The sequence below is a fragment of the Microcebus murinus genome, chromosome 27, assembly GCF_040939455.1.
Source record: "Microcebus murinus isolate Inina chromosome 27, M.murinus_Inina_mat1.0, whole genome shotgun sequence".
Classification (NCBI taxonomy): Eukaryota; Metazoa; Chordata; class Mammalia; order Primates; family Cheirogaleidae; genus Microcebus; species Microcebus murinus.
Window position 1 is genome coordinate 18,350,060 of NC_134130.1, and position 5,395 is coordinate 18,355,454.

Genomic DNA, 5,395 nt, shown 5'->3' on the forward strand with positions numbered 1-5,395 from the left:
AAATTCACAGATAAAGTCCCTAAAGCTCTTTTACTTATTTATTTATTTTTATTTCAGCACACTATGGGGGTACAAATGTTAAGATTACGTATATTGCCCATGCCCCCCTCCCCCTTCGAGTCAGAGTCTCAAGCGTGACCATCCCCCAAACGTTGCACATCTCACTCATTATGTTTGTATGTACCCATCCCTTCCTCTCCCTTCCCACCTGCCCGACACTCAATAAATGTTATTCCTATATGTCCACTGAGGTGTTGATCCGTTAATACCAATTTGCTGGTGAGTACATGTGGTGCTTGTTTATCCATTCTTGGGATACTTCACTTAGTAGAATGGGTCCCAGCTCTATCCAGGAAAATACAAGAGGTGCTATATCACCATTGTTTCTTAAAGCTGAATAGTACTCCATGGTATACATATGCCACATTTTATTAATCCACTCATGTATTGGTGGGCACTTGGGTTGTTTCCACAACTTTGTGATTGTGAATTGTGCTGCTATAAACATTCGAGTGCAAGTGTCGTTTTCATAAAGTGACTTTTGATCTTTTGGGTAGATGCCCAGTAGTGGAACTGCTGCATCAAATGGTAGATCTACTTGTATTGCTTTTAGGTATCCCCATATTGCTTTCCACAGAGGTTGAACTAGTTTGCAGTCCCACCAGCAGTGCAGGAGTGTTCCTATCTCTCCGCATCCACACCAGCATTTGTTGTTTGGGGACTTTTTGATAAAGGCCATTCTTACTGGAGATAAGTGATATCTCATTGTAGTTTTGATTTGCATTTCTCTGATGATTAGAGATGTTGAGCATTTTTTCATATGTTTGTTGGCCATTATTCTGTCTTCTTTTGAAAAATTTCTGTTCATGTCCTTTGCCCACTTTTTGATAAGAGTTGTTTGATTTTTTCTTGCTGATTTTCCTGAGTTGTAAATAGATTCTAGTCATCAGCCGTTTATCAGATGTGTAGCTTGCGAAAATTTTCTCCCATTCTGTGGGTTGTCTGTTTGCTCTCTTGACAGTTTCTTTGGCTGTGCAGAAGCTTCCTAAAGCTCTTTTAGAAACTCAGGTCGTCCCAGATACTCCCTGGCCTGGCGCTGCTGCCTGGCTCTGCTGGGACCAGCGCTGGCTTCCCACAGCATTTCCAGGAATCCAGGCTCTGCCGGCGCCCTGATGGTGACGTGGCAGAGGGTTCATGCTCTGGTATTGGTGACTTCAATTAATTTCCTCTGTACCTCAATTTTTGTAGTTTTTGCAAATTTATGCCCTTGTCCCTTCCTCTCTCTTGTGCATTAGCTCGTTAGAACAAATTCTGTTGGCATTGTTCCCATAGCCAGCAGATAGAGAGGAGGAGGTAGAGCCAGCCTCTCACTTGGGGTCAGGCAGCAGCAAGAAGTCCACGTCCAGTACCAACCACTGTTACTGTGTTTGGCATCTAAAGTGGGAAGAAGGATTAAGAAACACAGATCACATACGTCCTCCTGTAGAGCAGGGACCTCAGACAGAAAATGAGTCCTTATTCCTTATATGCTGTGAGAAGCTTTTGCAAAGTTCCTGAAACAGGGGACTAGAACCGATTCTCTGGTTGCATAAGCTCACTTATTGGGCAAATGAAGGCTGGATGTGCCCTTTTGAGTATTCAGAAAAGAAATGATAGCTCGTACTGAAAACATGCTTTCTGAATGATACACAGATGGCTATTGTCATGAGACTATTCTTCCCGGGCTACTAGAAAAGCTGTTCTTCCTCTGGTCACCACCTTTAGAGGTCTCAGTAGCTTAAGACTGACAGATATTTGGGACCTGTAACTCAACTCCTGGATAGCAGGCTTTTCGCTACATGATGGATTGATTAGAATTTTTTCAATTCAAAGAACCTAGCCATAGATATTATGAAGATAAGTTCCAAATTCCAAGTAGCTGCAACTAGCTGGGCACAGTGGCTTACACCTGTAACCCAACATTTTAGGAGGTCGAGGCATGAGGATCACTTGAGGGCAGGAGTTTGAGACCAGCCTGAACAAGAGCAAGACCCTGCCTTTACCAAAAATAGAAAAAAATAGCCTGGCATGGTGGTGTGTGCTTGTAGTCCCAGCTACTCGGGAGGCTGAGGCAGGAGGATCACTTGAGCCCAGGAGTTTGAGGCTGCAGCGAGCACAGTGAGGATGACACTGTGCTCTACCTGGGTGACAGAGTAAGACTCTGTCTCAAAAAGAAAAAAAAAAAAAAGAAAAAAGAAAAAGACTATTCACCTTCAATCAGCTTATCAGTCATTGCTGTGAATGAACTTTCTTGTTTCTTTTTTTGGTGGCATTACTGCACACCACTGTAGCCACAGAGCTGGGCATAGGGATTGGCACTGGTTTGGTGGACAGAGGGCAAATGATCCATACAGTTGCTAAGTCTTGTGATTCAAGGATGTTAGGAACAGATAATTTTTTGCGTGTGTTTGGGGACTGGATTATGAAGCAAAACTAGAAGAAACAAAAGAAAGAGATAAAAGTAGAAGCTGGGGAGGGAGGAGACTCTGGCAAAAACACAAGCAGGGCTATTTATGAAGACAGATGACAGGGAAGATAGAATGAGGTCACTATAATCTAATTTTAGAACATTTTCATCACCCCCAAAAGAAACTTGATACCTAATAGCAGTCAGTCCCCATTCCTCACACTTCTCTCTCCACCACCTAAGCCAGTCCTGGGCAGCTACTCATCGACTCTCTGCTTCCACAGATTTGAGGATTATGGACATTTCATGTAAATGGAATCATGCAATATTTGTCTTTTGTTACTGGCTTCTTTCACTCAGCCTAATGTTTTCAAGGTTCATCCGAGTTTTAGCATATACTGGAATTTCATTCATTTTTATTGCCAAATAACATTTAGTTACATGGATATATCATATATCATTTATCCATTTATTAATATTAACTGATAGACATTTGGGTTATTTCCACTTTTTGGCTAGTATGAATGATGCTATTATACACATTTGTGTACAGATTTTTCTGTGGACATGTTTTCCCTTCTTGTGGGTATATACCTAGGAATAAAATTACAGGGTCATGCCATAACTCTACATTTAACATTGAACAGGAAACTGCCAAATTGTTTTCCAAAGTGCTGGCCTCACTTTACATTCCCACCAACAAAGTAGGAGTGTTACAATTTCCATTCATTCTTGCCAACATTTTTTATTGTCTGACTTCTTGAATTTAGTTATCTTGGTGACTGTGATATGGTATTGTGGGTTTGCTTTGCATTTTTCTAAGGACTAGCAATAAGGTGCTTTTTTCATGTCCTTATTAACTCATTTTGAAAAATTAAGTTTTTAAAAAAATTATTGAGTTGTAAAGGTTTTAAAATATAATCTAATATTTTTTAAGAGAGAGGGTCTTGCTATGTTGTCTAGGATGGAGTGCAGTGGCTATTCATGGGCACAATCATAATGCAATGCAGCCTCGAACTCCTGGCCTCAAGTGATCTTCCTCAAGTGATCAACCTCCCAAGTAATTGAGACCACAGGTATGTGCCACTGGGTCCAGCTAAATATATTCTCATATATAATGTTTTATATATATATATATATATCATATATAATGATAAAAATCATTTATCCGATAGATGACTTGCAAATATTTTCTTCCATTATGTGGGCTGTTGTGCTGCTCAGGGTCTTCCAGCAAAGCAGAATCAACAGGAAGGACCTGCACACATACAGGTGTCTTGTTTCATTGTGCTTTGCTTCATCGCAATTCACAGATGTGTTTTGTACAAACTGAAGGTTCGTGACAACCCTTGGCGTAGCAAGTCTACTGGCATGATTTTTCCAAAGTTTCTGTGTCACATTTTAGTAATTCTAACAATATCTCCAAATTTTCTTTATTCTTATATCTGTTACTGTGACCTTTGATGTCAGTATTGTGATTGTTTGGGGGGTGCAGATGGTGCCCTGTGAGACGGTGCACTTCGCCATGACAGATGCGTGTGGCTGGCCTCGGCAGCACGATGCTGAAACTGGGACGATACAGAGAAGAGCAACATGTGCCCTGCACAAGGACGACATGCAAATTTGTGAAGTGTTCTCTGTTTTGAAGAAAAATAAACAACTTTGTACATTTGAAGATGTCTTCCAACAGCTTTTTGTCTTCAGTGTCTTAATGTGGAACTTCTCCTTTACCAAAAAAGGAAGTTGGCAAAAACAGCCTAGCAAAAATACTTTTTTAATAAATAATGATAGCCTAAAACTAAATATTTTTATAAAATATTGTAATATTTTATGGATAATTAAAATAAAAATTCTCATTGAATGCACCTAAAAAAATGTGTGTGTGTTCTGACTGCTCCACCAACTGGCTGTTGCCCTGTCTCTCTCTGCTCAGACCTCCCTATTTCCCAAGACAAAACAATATTGAAATTAGACCAGTGGGTAACCCTACAATGGCCTCTAACAGTTTGAGTGAAAGGAAGAAGCACACGTCTCTCACTTTAAATCAAAAGCTAGAAATGATTCAGCTTAGTGAAGAAGACAGGTTGAGAGCCAAAATAGGCCAAAAGCTAGCTCTCTTGCACCTGTTAGCTAAATTGTGAATTCAAAGAAAAAGTTCTTGAAGAAAATTAAAAGTGCTGCTCCAGGCTGGGCACAGTGGCTCACACCTGTCATCCTAGCATTCTGGGAGGCTGAGTTGGGTGGATTGCTTGAGGTCAGGAGTTTGAGACCAGCCTGAGCAAGAGCAAGGCCCCATCTCTACAAAAAATAGAAGAATTAGCTGGGCATGGTGGCACATGCTTCTAGTCCCAGCTACTCGGGAAGCTGAGGAAGGAGGACCGCTTGAGCCCAGGAATTCAAGGTGAGCTGGGCTGACACCACGGCACTCTAGTCTGGGCAACAGAGTGAGATCCTGTCTCAGAGGAAAATAAAATAAGTGCAACTACAGTGAACACATGCATAATAAGAAAGTGAAACAGCCTTATTGCTGAGATGGAGAAAGTTTCAGAGGTCTGGACAGAAATCAAATCAGCCACAACATTCTCTCAAGCCAAAGCCTAGTCCAGAGCAAGGCCCTGACTCTCTTCAATTCTGTGAAGGCTGAGAGAGGTGAGGAAGCTGCAGAAGAAAAGTTGGGAGCCAGCAGAGGTTGGCTCATGAGGTTTAGGAAAGCAGCTGTCTTTGAAACATAAAAGTACAAGGTGAAGCAGCAAGTGCTGATGTAGAAGCTGTAGCAATTTATACAGAAGATCTCACTAAACACATTGATGAAGGTGGCTACAGTAAACAACAGATTTTCTGTGTAGCCAAATCAGCTTTATATTGGAAGAAGATGCCATCTAGGGCTTTCATAGCTGGAGAGAAGTCAACACCTGGCCTCGAAGACACTGAGGTATAAACATACTTCAA

At 41.2% G+C, this 5,395-nt stretch overlaps 1 non-coding gene across 1 annotated transcript; it reads left to right on the top strand.

Moving 5' to 3' along the window:
• The first annotated feature begins 3,986 nt into the window (after positions 1-3,986).
• Positions 3,987-4,091, top strand: LOC142864960 (U6 spliceosomal RNA). Its single transcript, XR_012915252.1, has one exon. It is a non-coding gene; the product is annotated as a U6 spliceosomal RNA (small nuclear RNA).
• Positions 4,092-5,395: the final 1,304 nt, after the last annotated feature.